This window comes from Lampetra planeri, unplaced genomic scaffold, assembly GCF_965212315.1.
Source record: "Lampetra planeri unplaced genomic scaffold, kcLamPlan1.2.h2 scaffold_1963, whole genome shotgun sequence".
Lineage (NCBI taxonomy): Eukaryota > Metazoa > Chordata > Hyperoartia > Petromyzontiformes > Petromyzontidae > Lampetra > Lampetra planeri.
In genome coordinates this window covers 1-21,131 of record NW_027614716.1, presented here as the reverse complement: position 1 = coordinate 21,131, position 21,131 = coordinate 1, and the positions used below count along the sequence as shown (strand labels likewise).

Sequence of the window (21,131 nt, the reverse complement as noted above, 5' to 3'; positions counted from 1 at the left end):
GCAAGGTTCAGTCTTGGGCGTCAGGTTCAGGGCTTTGGTTAGAGGCCAGGTTCAGGCTTGGGGTTGTCAGGTTCAGGGCTTTGGTTAGAGACCAGGTTCAGTCTTGGGCGTCAGGTTCAGGGCTTTGGTTAGAGACCAGGTTCAGGCTTGGGTGTCAGGTTCAGGGCTTTGGTTAGAGGCAAGGTTCAGGCTTGGGTGTCAGGTTCAGGGCTTTGGTTAGAGGCAAGGTCAGGCTTGAGCGTCAGGGTCAGGGCTTTGGTTAGAGACCAGGTTCAGTCTTGGCGTCAGGGTCAGAGTAAGGCTCAGGCGTTCGCGATGTCCGTGGGGTCAGTCACGTGGCCCGGGGGTAGCGCGTTTGCCGCAGGGGTTCGCGGTTAGAATCTGGCCGACCGCCCCTGGTTAATCCTGCGGTATCAACTTCAGTAATAATAATTGTAATAATGATACTATGCGTCCGTCTGCTTCACAGCGGACGTTAAATATCCCGTGGCATCGTGCGAAAAGGAGCAGGCCATCATGTGGCAGCATTAAAGGTCCAAAATTTGGCGAATTTAAAACAAATATTATAATAATTTAATTACTCGCAAACTACCTGATTGGAAAACACAGTGGCAATCCTCCATTTACCCTCGACTGCGAAAACTTGGCCTGACCCTCCTGAAAAAGAGACTTGAGACTCAGCGATGGGTTGCTGGGTAAACGGAGTGTCATAGAGATGAATAAATAATTGCACAGCTTAGGGGTCAAGGGTTATTGTGAGGGTCAGCTAGGTGTTTGGGTTAGCGTAAAAAGGTTAATGAGGTTAATGGATTAGTTTGAAGGTCAGGGTCACGTGGGCAGAGTAAAGGTCAAGGTTCACTGCGAAGGTCACCATCACAGGGTCAGTGACCTCACCGAGGCAGTAGAACTCGAAGCACAGAGGGAGAATCCGAGCGGCCGGGAGGAAATCATCGTGACGGTGACAACCTGGGGAGACGGGGGACACGGAGACACGGGGACACGGAGGACACGGGGACACGGAGACACAGAGACACGGAGACACGGGGACATCGAGACACGGAGACACGGGGACATGGAGACACGGAGACACGGAGACACAGAGACAGGGAGACACGGGGACATCGAGACACGGAGACACGGGGACATGGAGACACGGAGATACGGGGACACGGAGACATGGAGACACGGAGACACGGAGACACAGAGACATGGAGACACAGAGACACGGAGACACGGAGACACGGGGACATCGAGACACGGAGACACGGGACATGGAGACACGGAGATACGGGGACACGGAGACATGGAGACACGAAGACACGGAGACACAGAGACAGGGAGACACGGAGACACAGAGACACGGAGACACGGAGACACAGAGACACGGGGACATCGAGACACGGAGACACGGGGACATCGAGACACGGAGACACGGAGACATCGAGACACGGAGACACGGGGACACGGAGACACGGGGACACGGAGACACGGAGACACGGGGACACAGGGACACGGAGACACGGAGACACAGAGACACGGGGACATCGAGACACGGAGACACGGAGACACAGAGACACGGGGACATCGAGACACGGAGACACGGGGACACGGAGACACGGAGACACGGGGACACAGGGACACGAGACACATGAGATATTGGGACACGGAGACACAGGGACACGGGGACGTGGAGACAGGAATACAGCGACATGGAGACACGAAGACACGGAGACACAGAGACAGGGAGACACGGAGACACGGAGACACGGAGACACGGAGACACAGAGACACGGGGGACATCGAGACACGGAGACACGGGGACATCGAGACACGGAGACACGGAGACATCGAGACACGGAGACACGGGGACACGGGAGACACGGGGACACGGAGACACGGAGACACGGGGACACAGGGACACGGAGACACGGAGACACAGAGACACGGGGACATCGAGACACGGAGACACGGAGACACAGAGACACGGGGACATCGAGACACGGAGACACGGGGACACGGAGACACGGAGACACGGGGACACAGGGACACGGAGACACATGAGATATTGGGACACGGAGACACAGGGACACGGGGACGTGGAGACAGGAATACAGCGACACGGAGAGACGGAGACACGGAGACACGGTGACAAGGTAGAACACAGCATGAATTCGGTCCTGCTGTTAGAATCAGCGTGGTGGCTCTGTGAACATCAGCCCCGAGGGGGGAGTGGGGGGGGGTGCCGTGGAGAGGGGGGAGGGGCAGGGCAGGGTGAGTGTGATCACGTGACCACACAGCTCGGGTCATGGTCAGGGTGCAGGGTAGAAGGGAACCCTCCCTCCCTCCTCCCTCCCTCCCTCCTCCCTTGTCCCCCACCACCTCCCCCTCTCTCGCCCTCCCGCTTCTCCTCTCCCCCAACCACCTTCTCTAACCCCTCCCCTCTCCCCCCTCTCCCCCCTCTCTACTATCCCCCCACCAATTGTCCAACCTCCCACCTCCTCTCCCTCCTGATCTTCATTCAGTTTCTCACCCCCAGCTCAACCCCCCTTCACATCGCCATCTCTCCCATCACCTCTCTACTCTCCCACCCACCTCGTCTTCCTCGACCTCTTCTCCCCTCCCCCTCCTCCCTCCCCACGCCCATCCCCTCCGACCCTCCTTCCTCTGCGCCACCTCCTCATGCTTTGTCTTCATCCTCCCCCCCCCCCCCCCCTCATCTTCGTTCATTCTCTCACTCCCTCTCCCATCTCACGTCCCATCCCTCTCCCTCCCACTCCTCCTCCCTGCTGCCCCCCCCCCTCTCTCTCCCCCCCCTCTCTCTCCCCCCCCTCTCTCTCCCCCCCCCCCTCTCTCCCCCCCCTCTCTCCCCCCCTCTCTATCCCCCCCCTCTCCCCCTCTCCCCCCCCCCTCTCTCCCCCCCTCTCTATCCCCCCCCCTCTCTCCCCCCCTCTCTCTCTCTCCCCCCCCTCTCTCTCCCCCCCCCCCCTCTCTCTCCCCCCCCCCCCTCTCTCCCCCCCATCTCTCCCCCCCCCCTCTCTCCCCCCCATCTCTCCCCCCCTCTCTATCCCCCCCCTCTCTCCCCCCCCTCTCTACCCCCCCCCCCTCTCTCCCCCCCTCTCTACCCCCCCCCCCCCTCTCTCCCCCCCTCTCTCTCTCTCCCCCCTCTCTCTCCCCCCCCTCTCTCCCCCCCCTCTCTCCCCCCCCCTCTCTCTTCCCCCCCCCCTCTCTCCCCCCCCCTCTCTCCCCCCCTCTCTATCCCCCCCTCTCTCCCCCTCTCTCTCCCCCACTACCCCCCACTATCTCCCTCTATCCCCCACTCTCTCCCCCCCCCCCTCTCCCCCCCCCTCTCTCTCCCCCTCTACCCCCCACCCTCTCCCCACTCCTCCCACCACTGGCCGTCAGAGCCGAGCACTGCACCGTGACATCTGCCATTTTGTGAAGGTCACGGGACTAGGATTACCCTGGGTTCAACAGAGGTGGGAAGGAGGAGGGGTTCAACAGAGGGGGGGGAGGAGGAGGGTTCAACAGAGGGGGGGGGGGGGAGAAGGAGGGGAGGGGTTCAACAGAGGGGGGGGGAGAGGAGGAGGGGAGGGAGGGGGGAGACGGAATTTTCACCAAATCTGGATCTGCGAATCTACAGTGACTCTGAAGCATGTCATCGTCATCATCATTATCGTCACCACACGATCATCGTCATCACCATCACCATCTTCATCACCACGTCACCATCTTCATCAACACCGTCACCATCGACATCACAATCGTCATCATCGACACGACATTTTGTTCCGGGCGGCTGGACTCACTCGGTGAGAAGTGCAGAGAAGGCCTCTGTCAGCTTGGAGAAGACGAGCGCCGATACACAGCGGGGGCCTCCCTGTGGGGGGGGGAGGGGGGAGGGGGGGAGGGGGGAGGTGGAGGGGCGGGTACACGGGGGGATAGAGGGACAACAGAGAGATGTGGATAGGAAACGGGGAACACCGGGGGACATGGGGACAAACAGGGAGACACAGGGACACCGGGGGGTGCCAGGGAGACATGGGGGGGGGGGGGGACACGGTGGGGACAACGGGGGACACGGACAACAGGGAGACACGGAGACACCGGGGGATGCCGTGGAGACCAAAGGGGACATGAGGAGACGTGGGGAGACATGGGGAGACATGGGAGACACGGGGATACGTGGGGAGACGTGGGGAGACATGGGGATACATGGGGAGACACGGGGAGACATGGGAGACACGGGGATACGTGGGGAGACACGGGGAGACATGGGGAGACACGGGGAGACATGGGGAGACACGGGGAGACATGGGAGACACGGGGATACGTGGGGAGACACGGGGAGACATGGGGAGACACGGGGAGACATGGGGAGACACGGGGAGACATGGGGAGACACGGGGAGACGTGGGGGAGACGTGGGGAGACATGGGGAGACACGGGGAGACATGGGGAGACATGGGGAGACACGGGGAGACGTGGGGGAGACGTGGGGAGACATGGGGAGACACGGGGAGACGTGGGGAGACACGGGAGACACGGGGAGACAACCGGCGACGACGTGGAGGGGACACCAGGGGACATGTGGAGAGACCAGGGGGACATGTGGAGACACGGGGACATGGACACACACACACACACGCAGTTAGAACACACAGGGAAACCCAAGCTCTGGCTAACAGTGGGGGGCTACGTAAGAAACCTGCCCCCGTCGTTTGAACTGCGGCGCCGGCAGATGGAATGGAACCCTCGGTGGCCGCTGTGGACTGCGAGTCCAGTCACGCGCCGATGGCCACCGTGGCGGCTGCCTTCGTGTTGAACCGGTTGTACTCGCTTATTTTCATTCGGTTACCGGTTATGCAATAAAAAACGACGTTAACAATGGAAATGCGCCCCGCGGATCCGACTGCCAAGAGGTGTTTTGCTGCTGCTGCTGCTGCTGTTGGGTATCTAAACATATAAACAAATGGACGTCTGCGAACATCTGTGAAAAAAAAAACCGAGCTTCATAGCCCACCGGATTCCTCCAGTGTAAATAAAGAATCTGAATCTGAAATGAAACACATTGTCCTGCGGAGGGAGCTGGTAGGAACGTTGGGTTGCTCGGTCAATGGCCAAGGTCAACGGCGGCGTGGTGTATTCCGCAAATATGCCCGACTGTGAGGGCGGGCACAAGCCGGCGTCAGTAGGTGAAACGTTGAGTTTTATAAGGGCACCACGGGGTGACCAGCCCCTCCCCCACCCAGCCCCACCCTCCCCACCCAGCGCCTCCCCACCCTTCCTACCCAGCCCCTCCCCACCCAGCCCCTCCCCACCCTCCCCACCCAGCCCCTTCCCACCCTCCCCACCCAGCCCCTCCCCACCCTCCCCACCCAGCCCCTCCCCTCCCCACCCAGCCCCTCCCTGCACGACGGACGGACACAATAATCCCCTGTGGGCTGGTGTAACCAGTGGGTTCCTACCAGCATAACATTTTACATACCGCATTGTAAATAGTAAGTATCCCCTTTCCGCTTGAAAGGAACTAACAGAAAAAATCGACTTTAATCGCCCCCAGATGCTCTGTTCTGGGTGCGCTCCTACTGCGTCTGTCGTCCACTCCGCAGAGCAGCAGAATTCGTCGCACAGCTCCTCGGTGGTGGGAGCTGCCGACGGCGCGTGCAGTGGTTAGCGGTGCACTCACCGTTCTTTCTATTTATGAATTCTACCAGGTACGGCCCCTCCGAGCTACGTAGCTATTTTTGTTTGTTTGTCAGAGTGACAGCCCGACGAAGCGGCTCATCAGCGCCTTCAGCATCGTCGAGTGGAAATGTACGGCGGGTAAAAGTCAACTCCCAACGCGTGGCGACGATTCTAAATGCGACGGGGGGGGGGGCGGGTGGAGGGGGGTGGGGACCGGAGGGTCCGGAGATAAAACGCACGCGACCACTGCGGAGGGAACACGCAAACTCGAGCACACACACACACACACGGGCATCGTCAGGGTCGGGGTCGAAGCCACGACCTCCATACCAGGGCCAAGAACATCTCGCCACCACGATAGGGACGGTGCTGATTCGACGCCGATCTCCGGGTGCGGCGGTTAAAATTATGGGGGGCGGGGGGGGGGGGTCAAGTTTAACGATGAATTATGATCTCGTGAAGGCCTTGAATGATCGTGACACACACGCTCTTATGCACGCACGCACGCTCACACACGCACGCTCACACACACAGAAATGCACGCTCACACACGTGCTCTCACATACACACACAAAGACAGGGGGATCTCACCGCGACACACACAAAAATACAAAACTCCCCCCCCCCGTATAGCCTTAACAGAATGTAGGGGCAAGTGCTGTTAGCGAGCACCTATGAAGGCTGGAACAGTACACGAGGGGGTGGGTGACCAGCACTACGCCCGACCGCCTTTGTCTCCCCAGTGACGATGTTTTTACACACCGCACCTGGTACTCATTTGAGGCTGAGTCGACCTCGGAGAGGCCCAGTACCGGTTCATGTAATCGCCACTGGGTGTCGGCTGTGAGCGGGAATCGAACCCGGGTGGCCGGGTTCGTAGCGCAGCGTTGCGCTAACCGCTACACCACCGCTCCCCACACACGTAGACTCACATGCACGTGGACTCACACTCACTCACATTGACTCACACTCACACACACACACGCACTCACTCACACCGACTCACACTCACTCACACACACGCAAGCACGCACTGACTGACACTCGCTCACACTCACTCACACGCAAGCACGCACTCACTCACACTGACTCACACTCACTCACACTCACTCACACTCACTGACAAAGATAAAGATCCCCCGTATAGCCTTAACAGACTGTAGGGGCAAGTGCTGTTAGCGAGCACCTATGAAGGCCGCAACGGTACACGAGGGGGTGGGTGGCCAGCACCACGCCCGACCGCCTTTGTCTCCCTAGTGGTGATGTTTACACACCGCACCAGGTACTCATTTGAGGCTGAGTCGACCTAGGGGAGGCCCAGGACCGGTTCAGATAATCGTCACTGGTGTTGGCCGTGAGCGGGAATCGAACTCGGGTCGCTGGATTAATAGCGCAGCGTAGCGCTAACCACTACACCACCACTCCCCTAGGTCGACTCACACTGACTCACACACACGCACTGACTCACACTGACTCACACACTCACACTGACTCACACTGACTCACACACTCACACTGACTCACACCGACTCACACACACGCAAGCACGCACTCACTCACACACACGCACTGACTCACACTGCCTCACACACACGCACTCACTCACACTGACTCACACCGACTCGCACACACGCAAGCACGCACTCACTCACACTCACTCGCACTGACTCACACCGACTCGCACGCGAGTTGACACTGATCCGGGATGACGCTTCGCCGTGGGCAATAGACGTGAGCAGAGCAACAACGACCTCCCTCTCCCTCCCTCCTGGTCCCCCCCTCTCCCTTCTCATCCCCCTCCCCTGTCTATCCCCCTCTCCACGTTCTCATCTCTCCTCCACCGCTCTCCCACCATTGCTCCCTCTGTCTCTCTGTGATTGTAATGAATGGAGCTGTGATCACGATGACGGTGGTGGTGTTTGCGAGCGTCCTGTGTGGATGCCGCCGTGATGGTGTTGATGTCCCTGTGATGGCGTCGATGGTGCTGTGATGGTCTTGATGTTTGCGCGATGGCGGCGTGTGATGGCGCTGTGATGGGAGGATGTCTCACCTGCGCCACGATGTAGCGGGCGAACCAATCGCGCCCCTTGCCTCCCTCCCCCGACACAGCCTCGGCAAATGTGGCTCGCTCCTCCTCGCTCACCTCCTCTCTGCGACACACACATCATCATCATCATCACCAACATCATCATCACCATCACCAACATCATCATCATCACCATCACCAACATCATCATTGTCACCATCACCAACATCATCATCACCATCATCACCAACATCATCATCACCATCATCACCATCATCACCATCACCAACATCATCATCACCAACATCATCATCACCATCACCAACATCATCATCACCATCACCAACATCATCATCACCATTACCAACATCATCGTCGTCACTATGACTACCGTCAACATTCTCATAGCTATCACGACCATCACCACCACCATCATCGTCGTCAGCAATATCATTATTATCATCAACACCACAAAGACAAAGATCCACTGGATAGCCTTGACAGACTGTTGGGGCAAGTGCTGTTAGCGAGCAGCACCTATGAAGGCCGGCACAGCACACGAAGGGGTGGGTGGCCAGCTACACGCCCGACCGCCTTTGTCTCCCTGGCGGTGACATTTACATCACCACCACCTCCATCATCACCATCACATCATCATCATAATTACCACCGCTACCATCACCATTCAACATCGGATCACAGGGTCATTATATCACGAGGACAGAGGTTGATGCGCCCCTCCCCCCGTCCCCCCAATCTCATCCCCTGAACCCCGCCCCCCTCCCCTTCCCCCCCCACCACCCCCCACCCCTCCCCCCCCACCACCCCTCCCCCAATCTCCCTCTCCTCCCGCGAGCGCTCCTTTTACGCCACTCAATAAATCCTTCTCTGCTCCAGTGGGCAAAGAGAAATCTGCGGAAGCAGAGGAGGAGGAGGAGGTCGAGTGGCTGAGCCGGCACCGCTGACACCTCGAGTTCCATTCCGGGTGTTGGCCGCATGGATGTCACTAAACTTGGAGTTCTCTAAGTGTGGCGAGTTGATGGACTGCCATCGAGACAGACACCCGATTGATAGGCATAGAGACCCACACACTCACACAGATGCAATCGTGATTAAACCCGGTTCTCCGGTGTAGCGAGTTGGAGGATTTAACGAGGCATTCATATTTAGGTGATCTAACCCAAAAGAAACCTATATTATGGTCGCGAAAGCCTACGTGTTTAAATAATGAATTTTGCCGTTCATAAATTTTGCCGTTCATTAATTTGGCTAAATTGCCCCAACAGTCTGTCAAGGCTATACAGTGTGTGGATAAGAGGCAGTGTTTCTGATGGCCCTCTTTCTTATTAATTACCAGGTAAAGCCCACTATGCTATAGACACTATTTGAGAGGCGACCTTGCCACACGCGTTGATATCTCATCATGGATGTAGTTTAAGTCATCATCATCATCATCACACGTGTGTCGCAGAGAGGAGGTGAGCGATTGGTTCGCTCGCGACATCGTGGCACAGGTGAGACATCCTCCCATCACAGCGCCATCACACGCCACCATCAAGGGTCCATCGACACAAGACCACCATCACAGCGCCATCACACACCATCACGCAAGCATCAAGACCATCACACATTCATCTAAACCAGCGTTGTTTTCTCAACGTGGATGGAGTCGGGCAAAAATCGGAGGAACGCGGAGAAAAATCAACGAGACCACCACTCGTCCGCAGGGAGAACATGGAAACTCCAAATATACAAGAGGCATTGCCAGTGTCCGGCATCGAACACACGGTCATCTTGCGTGCCACCAAGACGCGGCAATAATGATTGGGGGATGCAAATTGTCTCCAACCCGTGCCATCAAGACGCGAAAATAATGATTGGGGGGTGCAAATCGTCTCCAACCCGTGCCATCAAGACGCGAAAATAATGATTGGGGGGTGCAAATCGTCTCCAACTCGTGCCACCAAGACGCGAAAATAATGATTGGGGGGTGCAAATCGTCTCCAACCCGTGCCATCAAGACGCGAAAATAATCATTGGGGGGTGCAAATCGTCTCCAACTCGTGCCATCAAGACGCGAAAATAATGATTGGGGGGTGCAAATCGTCTCCAACCCGTGCCATCAAGACGCGAAAATAATAATTGGGGGGTGCAAATCGTCTCCAACTCGTGCCACCAAGACGCGAAAATAATAATTGGGGGGTGCAAATCGTCTCCAACTCGTGCCATCAAGACGCGAAAATAATAATTGTAGGATGCAAATTGTCTCCAACTCGTGCCACCAAGACGCGAAAATAATCATTGGGGGATGCAAATTACATGAAACCCGTGCCACCAAGACGCGGGCGACAGACAGCTGCCCAGCTGGAATCAAATTTGTCGCTTTATGTTCTAAGGCTTCTAAGCAAATAAATCCGCGGAAGTGGCCCTCCTCCCCCCCTCCCTCTCATCCGCTACCACCGGGAAGAGCTGCCGCGCTTTCAGTCCCAACGGAGATCGGTGAAAACAACAACAACAAATGTCACGTGTGCAAGCTGCAGTGCGGGGGGGTGGGGCTGCCGCGGATTTCTAATTCCCCTCCTCCACCTACCGAGAATAATCTCTTCCCCACCACCACCACCTCCACCACCACCCCCCTCCATCCAACCACGGCACTGACTCAGCGGGATTTAGAGGGCAAGGGGATACACGTCCTCTCCCCACAAGCCTGTCCCCCATCCCATCGGCACCGCGTATCCCCCTCTCCCCGGGGGGGGGGCTCTCTCCCGATCTGTTTACCAGCCTAATAGGATCCCCCTCGCCGCAGCTCTATAACGGAGCGGGGAGTTTCTCCCCCCCCACCTCCCCCCCGACTCCTTTACCCTAACCGTGGTTTATGGCGGAGCCGCGCTCCTTAAAGTTAACCCTAAACCTCGACCCGCATTAACCTTAGCCGCTCGCCCCGAACATAAATCATCATCGTCGAGCTCGATCCGCTGCTAGACGGATGAAGGCATCCTACAAGCAGCTCCCGCTCTCCGTGGGGTACATCGACCCGAGGTTGAGCGATGTGACAAAGCGTTGCACTCGGCACCTACAGCCCCAGCGAAGGCAAACTATTTTAAACTAAACAACCAAAATTTGGTTTCTTTATTATTTTTCAGAAGCGACCTGGCCATCAGGAATGATGGTGCAACGAAGTCGCTTAACCCATCGCGTGGACATGTATAGGCAGCCGAATGCTCCTCTCCTCTCTCTCTCTCCTCTCTCTCTCTCTGCACGAAGGCGCGTTCGGTTATTCATCATAGCTCCATCTCCACGCGTTTCGGCGTCACCCTTTCATTGCACTCCGTCACTACTCGCTTGACCCTCAGCTCCCCACTAAGCCGCGTGTCCTGTCCCCAAGACCCCCACCACCCCCCCCCCCACGTTGCTTCCTCGAGGGTTTGAACTGCGTCTTCACGAGACCCCCCCCCCCCACCCCCGTGTGTGTCCTCTAATCCGCGTTCCTTCTCGGTCAATCGCTAACACCGGCCCCCTTAATCTTAGCCCAGACCGAATTACTACCCCATTGGAACCTCATTTGCCAGTAAAAAATATGATCATTGGTTTTTTACCCTTTTATCTGGCAACAAAACTGGCACCTTTTTTTACGAGGAGTCATGTTTGCTTAGACCACAATACCTGCAGTCATAGTGCGCCTTTTGGCGTCATCTGGTCCAACACCATGTGAGACTAGGCTCTAAGGAAAGCTGTCTCGGGTGTGGACCAATCAACTTCAAGGACAGTGCATACATTATCAGAGTTGTGTTTTTTGTTTGCATTATGACTGCAGGTATTGTGGTCTATGCAAACATGACTCCTTGTAAAAAAAAAGGTGTCAGTTTTGTTGCCAGATAAAAGGGTAAAAAAAACAATTATCGAATTACTCCCCCCAACTGAGCCCAACATCGACATGACGATACCTATGACGCAGCAGTTCACACACAGACGCGCGTGTGTGTGTGTGTGTATCTATAGACGAAGACAGCCCCGTGTCTCGCCTTTCACGGGCTCCAAAGGCCAGAGGCGTCCCGAGGGTACAGCGATTCGGGGCGACCGCTCTGGACCCCGCGCTTTGGGGGGTGGGGGGGGGGTACCCGCGCTTTGACGTCACGGTGTCAGATCCAATACTTGATACAGCAATCGTGCTGTGACGGTTCCACCTGAAGACGGAAGCTTGTGTTGCCTCCGAAACGTCGTGATTTTTATTTTATTTTTATTTTACTTTAATTAATTAATTTTTTTTACCTACGTGACTTTACCGAAAAAACCTAAGAATATGAATCCTTGCAGTCACGAAAACTTCAAATCTAGAATGAATGCACCTCTACGGGGAGGAATTCCACCTATCTGTTAGAGTTTTTAACAGACAACGAGACAAGAAGTCACTGCTTCTCGAGACGCTGGCCTTCCTACTTGATACAGCTATCGTGCTGTGACGGTTCCACCTGAAGACGGAAGCTTGTGTTGCCTCCGAAACGTCGTGATTTTTATTTTATTTTAATTTTACTTTTATTAATTTACATTTTTTTACCTACGTGACTTTACCGAAAAAACCTAAGAATATAATTTTATTTTAATTTTACTTTTATTAATTTAAATTTTTTTACCTACGTGACTTTACCGAAAAAAACCTAAGAATATGAATACCAATACTTCTCGTGTAGTTTGAATGCGTCGGGGCGATGGGGGGCACTCAATGGGAGGTTGCCCCGGGCCCCGCAGCCCCCCCCTCCCCCCAGGGACGGCGCTGCTTAGGGCAAATGAACCTCGTGGTGGAACCCCGGGGTAGCCAGAGTACACTGGCTCTCGCATCATGTCCGTGATGCAGTCATCTTTAGTCTGTCGATGGTCGGCGATTCAGCAATCGATTCATCTCGACGAGTTGTACACGATGCACTCTTCAAAGTAGAATTTTCCGACAACGGATTTTGTTATGCTGATGTTCGGCGTTTCGACATCGCAGAGTGTGGCACTGATTTCGGATTCATTGGTACCCCAGTCGCGGAGTGAAGTAAAACCCCTGGAAAAAAAAGTGTCCCAGAAATCAAATATTTAATTGCCTCGGACATTTAGTATTCATAATCAACGTTTTTGGGTTTAGATCGCGTTATTTATAAATGTGTCGTAACCCTCCACCACCCGACACGGCCAATCGGTAAAAAAGTGTCACGTTGACAAAAGACAAATAGTTCACTGCTTTAGCCCACCGGTGTGTTGAAGCGTGAAACCACAACATTTATAATTTTTGAGTAGTACGACGTTTCGCTGGTAATTGCATCCAGCATCATCGGGCAATTCGCCAAACGTCGTACTCAAAAATTTTTTGTAAATGTTGTGGTTTCACGCTTCAACACACCGGTGGGCTAAAGCAGTGAACTATTTTGTCTTTTGTCAACGTGACACTTTTTTACTGATTGGCCGTGTCGGGTGGTGGAGGGTTACGACACATTTATAAATAACGCGATCCAAACCCAAAAACGTTGATTATGAATAATATTGGTCGCGAAAGCCTCCCACGTGTTAAACTGACATTTAGTATTATGTGGTAACCCCCCCGGGATACCGCCATGAGGATCATATGATGTTAGCGAACACGGCACACGGAAACTGTGGAGTGGTCAACGCTACGTCAAGGCCGCCTTTGTCTCCCCAGCGCTAGTGTTGTTTACACACCGCACCAGGTACTCATTTGAGGCTGAGTCGACCTAGGGGAGGGGAGGCCCAGGACCGGTTGAAATATCTGCCACTGTTATTGGTCGTGAGCGGGATTCGAACTCAGGTCTCCGGAGTTTGTGGCTAAGCATTGCACCACCACCTCCGATGAGCTCGGTTGACTACGTACGGTGCGAAAGAAGTTCAACATATAGCAACATACACAGATACGTACACACGAACACAGATACTGCACACACGCGCACACACAGTGGAGGTCACTGAAGGTCATCTGGCATCACGGGGGTAATGAATCAAGTCGCCTCTTGCGACCACCTCGTGGACACATCATCAGCCCCAACACAATCACAATAATCAACAATAATTAACGTGATCACCACCATAATTGCCATCACCACCAACACCATAATTGCCATCACCAAAACCATCAAATTACTTTCGTGACAATAATTAACATCAGAACCGCAATCATCAACAGCACCACCACCACCATCATCATCAGCACCATCATCATCAGCACCGACACATCACAAAAATCACAAATAACAATCACCACCATAATAACCATCACCAAAACCGTCACAATTATTGACACATATTAAAACCACAACACAACCACCAACATCATAATCGCTTCCCGTATCAATCATCACAATCGTCACCACCACCATCTCCACCATCGTCACCACCACCATCTCCACCATCGTCACCACCACCATCTCCACCATCGTCACCACCACCATCTCCACCATCGTCACCACCACCATCTCCACCATCGTCACCACCACCATCTCCACCATCGTCAACACCACCATCTCCACCATCGCGGAGTTCACCGCTCGTTGCAGAGGTTTGCAGTTCGCATCCAGTGGCCGCCCTGGTTAATACTGCGAATGAATTAACCACGACAAATACTACTACTACTACTAATCATTTACATTTATAAAACGCCCTTAAACAATCGTTCTCAGGGCGCTATGGAAATGCGGGAAATAGTTTAAACATCAACCAAGGAAAGAAGACGTTTGCAAAAGTTACCAAAGAGAAAAAAATACATTTTAAACAGGTAACATTTTTAGTCGAGAGTGGAAGATTTGTAAGTGTCTAGGTAGTCCCCTGACCTCGAATGGGCAAGGAATTCCAGAGTTTAGGTGGCATGCAATGTGACGCCTCGAGACCACGGCAGCAGTGAGCAATGCCCCATCTGAGGATCTTCATGATCTTGGTGGATAAACGTGGCTGTAGGAGGTCGTGAATGCAGGGAGGAGCGATTCCATTTGCAGCTTGATAGGCGACGTTACGGATGCCGTGGCATCATTTGCAAGAGTTAGGTACACATTTGCCAATTAATATTTGTTTTTAAATACACCGCAAATTCAATCAATTGTGATCACACACACACACACCACACACACACATTGCAAACAGAACCTTCTACGCCACCACCATCATGACACCTCCTGAAAAAAAAGAGTTATATGAGACTCAGTTGAGGCTTTCCTGGTTATACAAGCGTGGTGGTGGTGGTGGTGATAATGATGGTAATGACGATGGTTGTGTTCATAGTGATGATGGTTGTGTTTGATGATTGTACAGTACGGTATAAAATCTGCAGATGATGATGGAGGTGGTGGTGATCATGATAACGACTGTTGATAATGATTGTACTGATGATGCTCGTGTAGATGGTGATTAAAGATGATCGTGAATGAAAGTTACGATTGTTGACGATGATGGATTGATCTTCTTGGTTCTTTCGGTAAAGTCACGTAGAATGACAGAGTCTGAATGACTCTGTCTTCTCGACAGACCTGTTCTCCACCTGAGGACGGCTGCTTGCGTTGTGACCGAAACGTCGTGAGAATTATTTAATTATGTTTTATTTTTATTATTTTATTATTTCCATTCTACGTGACTTTACCGAAAGAACCAAGAAGATGAATCTCTGCAGCCACGAAAGATTTAAATCGAGATGATGATGTTGTTGTTGTTGACTGTGATGATAGTAACGGTGATGATGATGATGTTGTTGTTGACTGTGATGATGGTAACGGTGATGATGATGTTGTTGTTGACTGTGGCGATGATGATAACGGTGATGATGACGATGATGACGATCAAGGCTCCTCACGTTTCGTCGACAATCTTCGCTGCCAAGTTCCTCACGAACGTCCTCCCCCCGGCTGGGCTCTCCTCATCCCCTCCCTCGGGGGCTCCCAGGGACCCCGCGGACCCCGACCCGACCAGGGGTCTCTCCTCCTCGGGGCCATCCCCGGCCTCCTCCCCGTCCCCTCGTTGCTGCTGCTGCTCGTCTCTGGGGCCCGGACCATCATCCCCCTCCACCTCCGACGAATCCGCCGACTCCGTCGCCTCGCTCGCCGTCGGGGACTCCTCGCCGCGCTTCTGGTGGCCTCCGACCCCCTCGGAGACCCCCTCTGGGGGGACCCCCTCGGAGGGGACCGCCTCCGACAGGACCCACGCGTCCCCTCCCTCCTGAGGCCCGAACCCTTCGACGGCGGAGGAGACCTCGGCCTGGTCGCCCCAGGGGCCTGTCGCGGGCCCCCAGGGGTCAGCGGCGGCGGTCCCCTCGGCGCTGGAACCCCACGCGTCCCCCGCGGGCCCCCACGGGTCGCCGCCCGAGGGGACGGGTCCCTCTGGGTCACGGGGGCTGCCCGACAGGAGGTCGAGGCTCGGGGGGAGAGGCTCGCCGCCCCCCGGCAGGGCGAGGCTCTCGACGCGGGGGCTGCCGCACAGGAGGTCGAGCGCGGGGCCCCCCGCGGAGGGGAGCGACAGGAGGTCCCCCGAGGAGACCCCCGTGACCTCGGAGACCCCGGGGACCCCCGAGTCGACGGGGTCAAGGTCGATGAGGGTCCCGACTAGGAGTGACCCGGGCTCCGTTTCCATGGTGACCGATGGAGGCTCCTCTCGTGGTCCTCACCCTTTGCTTTGTCCCCCTTTCACCCCCCCCCTCTCTCTCCTCTCACTCTCCCCCACAATTAATGTATCCAGTTGCGTCTGCCTGTCTGTGTGTGTGTCTGCCTGTGTGTCTGTGTGTGTCTGTGTGTCTGTGTCTCTGTCTGTGTGTCTATGTGTCTGTCTGTGTGTGTCTGCCTGTGTGTCTGTCTGTGTCTGTCTGCGTGGCTGTGTGTGTCTGCCTGTATGTGTGTGTGTGTCTGTCTATGTGTGTCTGTCTGTGTGTGTCTGTGTGTGTCTGTTTGTGTGTCTTAACAGACGCTACTCGCCAATAGCACTTGCCCCAAAAGTATGTTCAGGCTTTCCGGGGGATCTTTGGCTTTGTATCTGTGTCTGTGGGTATCTGTGTCTGTCTGTCTGTCTGTACCTCTGTATATCTGTGTGTATCTTTGTGTGTGTCCGAGTGTATGTGTCTGTGTGTGTCCTTGTGTATGTCTGTGTGAATGTGTGTCTGTGTGTATGTCTGTGTGTGTGTCTGTGTGTGTCCGAGTGTGTGTGTCTGTGTGTGTTTGGGTAGCAGTGCAGGGTCCCGGAGTCCACGTGCACCTGCCAGGGTGACACCACACACACTACGGTCACACACACCACACACTCACCACACCACACACTCACCACACCACACACTCACCACACCACACACTCACCACACCACACACTCATCACACCACACACTCACCACACCACACACTCATCACACCACACACTCACCACACCACACACACTCACCACACCACACACTCACCACACACACACACTCACCACACCACACACTCACCACACACACACCACACCACACACTCACCACACCACACACTCACCACACCACACACTCACCACACCACACACTCACCACCCCACACACTCACCACACACTCACCACACACACACACTCACCACACCACACACTCACCACACCACACACTCACACCACGGTTACCGCACCATACACTCACCACACCACACACTCACCACACCACACACTCACCACACCACACACTCACCACACACACACACTCACCACACCACACACTCACCACACCACACACTCACCACACACACACACTCACCACACCACACACTCACCACACCACACACTCACCACACACTCATCACACCACACACTCACCACACCACACACTCACCACACCACACACTCACCACACCACACACTCACCACACCACACACTCACCACACCACACACTCACCACACCACACACTCACCACACACACACACTCACCACACCATACACTCACCACACCACACACTCACCACACACACACACTCACCACACCACACACTCACCACACCACACACTCACCACACACACACACTCACCACACCACACACTCACCACACCACACACTCACCACACACTCACCACACCACACACTCACCACACCACACATATACACTGACCACACCACACACTCACCAAACCACACACTCACCACACCATACACTCACCACACCATACACTCACCACACACATACACTCACCACACACCACACACACACACCACACACCCCCCCCCCACACACACACCCTACAGACACACCCCCCCCCCACACACACACACACCCCACACACACCCCACACACACACCCCACACACACACACCCCACACACACACTCCACGCACACACACACACTCCACGCACACACACACACCCCACACACACACATACACCCCCACACACACCCCACACACACACCCCACACACACCCCCCCCACACACACACACTCCACGCACACACACACACCCCACACACACACATACACCCCACACACACCCCCACACACACACCCCACACACACCCCCCCACACACACACTCCACGCACACACACACACCCCACACACACCCCACACACACCCCCCCCACACACCCCCCCCACACACACCCCACACCCCCCCCCCCACACACCCCACCCCCCTGACCCCCCTTGTTCGCGTCACGTGCCCCAGGGGTTTTGCCGCCAATTTCTTCCCGCGCCAACCCATCACGGGGAGTGACTCCATCTGCAGATTACTGCGCAAAACGCATCGCGACCTCCCCCCCCCCCGCACAAACCCCCACCCCCACATACCCCCAATATACCTACCCGCCACGTACACCCCTAAAGGGCCGTCCATAAATGACGTCACGCGATTTTGGACGATTTTTGACCCCCCCCCCCCATTCGTCACACGGCGTCACAAAAAGTCAGACCCCCCCCTCTCAAATATGACGTCACAGAGCTCTGCCCCCCCCCCCCCCAAAAATAAAACATGCTTCAAATCGCTTTAAACTATTGTCATTGTAGTGCGTATTTAATGTGGCGCTGCACTCTGATGTTGTAGGAGAAAACATTTATTAAAAAGTCAATTTAATTAAGTAGAACGTGTTGTCTATATTTATTTAAAGTTGCGCATTTTGATGTGACGTCACATTTCTCAACCCCCCCCCCTAGATGCGTGACGTCATTTATGGACGGCCCCATACCCCCACACATTAAAGTACTCCCACAATGACAAAGATCCCCCGTATAGCCTTAACAGACTGTTGGGGCAAGTGCTGTTGCGGGCACCTACACACGAGGGGGGGTGGTTGACCAGAACCACGGCCGGCCGCCTTTGTCTCCCCAGTGCTGATGTTTACAAATCGCACCAGGTACCCATTGGAGTCTGAGTCGACCTAGGGGAGGCCCAGGACCGGTTCAGGTAACAGTCAACCGAGGGTTGGTGGCTGTGAGCGAGAATCCAACTCGGGTGGCCGGGGTTCGTTGCGCAGCGTAGCGCTAACTGCTGCGCCACCGCTCCCCACGTGACACGCAAACAACATGCACCATGCACACGCAGGTCGGCGGGGGGGGGGGGGGTAGAGGGGGCATTTAATAGGGGAGGGGGATAGGGGTGGGGGGCCGGGTGGAGGGAGTAAGAGGGTGGGGGGGTAAGGGTGGGGGGGGGGGGGGGGTAAGATGGTGGGGGGGGGGGGTAAAGGTGGGGAGGGAGGTTGGGGTCGGGGTGTCAGTGGGTGGGGGTGGGGGGCAAGTGGGAGGAGGTCAGAGGTCAGGGTGGAGGAGTAAGGGTGTGGGGGTAAAGATTGGGGGGGGGGTAAAGGTGGGGGGGGGGTAAAGGTGGGTAAAGGTGGGGGGGGAGGGATAAAGGTGGGGGGGGGGGTAAAGGTGGGGGGAGAAACGCAGATTCCAAATATACAGCAGGCGTCAAGGGCCAGAATCGGACCCACGACCTCCCGTATACCAGGCGAGGAAGTTAACATCTCACACTTATTCACACGCACTCATCCACTCACCCACCCAATCATTCACCCCGCACCTCCGATTAGCACGGTGCGACAGAAGCTCTACATACACACACCCAATCACTCACTCTTGCTACTCACCCACTCATTCACCCACTCATTCACCCACTCATTCACCCACTCATTCACCCACTCATTCACCCACTCATTCACCCACTCATTCACCCACTCATTCACCCACTCATTCACCCACTCATTCACCCACTCATTCACCCACTCATTCACCCACTCATTCACCCACTCATTCACCCACTCATTCACCACTCATTCACCCACTCATTCACCCACTCATTCACCCACTCATTCACCCACTCATTCACCCACTCATTCACCCACTCATTCACCCACTCATTCACCCACTCATTCACTCATTCACCCACTCATTCACCCACTCATTCACCCACTCATTCACCCACTCATTCACCCACTCATTCACCCACTCATTCACCCACTCATTCACCCACTCATTCACCCACTCATTCACCCACTCATTCACCCACTCATTCACCCACTCATTCACCCACTCATTCACCCACTCATTCACCCACTCATTCACCCACTCATTCACCCACTCATTCACCCACTCATTCACCCACTCATTCACCCACTCATTCACCCACTCATTCACCCACCCACCCAACGATTCGCCCACTCGCTCATTCACTCACAAAACCAACTTGAAAACATCCCTAACAAGTAAACCCGTAAAAACAAAGTTTTTCACTATAAATCCTTTATATGCGTGGCGGCTAGAGTCCTCTCGTCCTCTGGCTTGAGATGGCTGCCACCTATGGGTCAGATGATTGCCTGCCACCATTAAGCAATTGGTAATTAAATAGAATATTTTTGTTCTAAAAAGTGAAAAATTTTGGAATTTTTTTTTCACGAACATTAATTGTCAGGCACAACGAGTCTGTGTGCAAAATGTCAGCTCGATTGGATCACGGGAAGTGGGTTAAAAAACGACCGAAAGATGTGCACGGTCCTAAGCAAGCAAGCAAGCGAACTTAATATAAAGGATTTAAAAAGGTACTGACTGTACAAGGTGAGCAGGTTCGAGGCTGATTATCGCTTCAGACGGGACCTCCTCGGGACCTGCTCGGGCAGACCAGCTGCTACAGTTTAACACGTGTGAGGCTTTCGCGACCAATATCATTCATAATGAACGATTTTGGGTTTCGATCGCGTTATTTATAAATGTGTCGTAACCCTCCACCACCCGACACGGCCAATCAGTAAAAAAGTGTCACGTTGACAAAAGACAAATAGTTCACTGCTTTAGCCCACTGGTTGTAAAATGTTGTGGTTTCACGCTTCAACACACCGGTGGGCTAAAGCAGTGAACTATTTGTCCTTTGTCAGGTGCTACAGGCTTGTGGCTGCCGGCCAGGTGGGCCGGGTAAATGTCGGTCGGCACAGCGACTACGGATTCTTGACTCGATCTGT

General features: G+C 54.7%; 1 long non-coding RNA gene across 1 annotated transcript; it reads right to left on the bottom strand.

The window, feature by feature from the left end:
* Positions 1 to 3,806: 3,806 nt before the first annotated feature.
* Positions 3,807 to 15,977, bottom strand: LOC144740206 (uncharacterized). The gene is made up of 3 exons (XR_013589587.1): positions 15,540 to 15,977; positions 7,736 to 7,835; positions 3,807 to 3,877 (listed from the first exon to the last, which is right to left on the bottom strand). It is a non-coding gene; the product is annotated as an uncharacterized LOC144740206 (long non-coding RNA).
* Between the last annotated feature and the right edge of the window lie 5,154 nt (positions 15,978 to 21,131).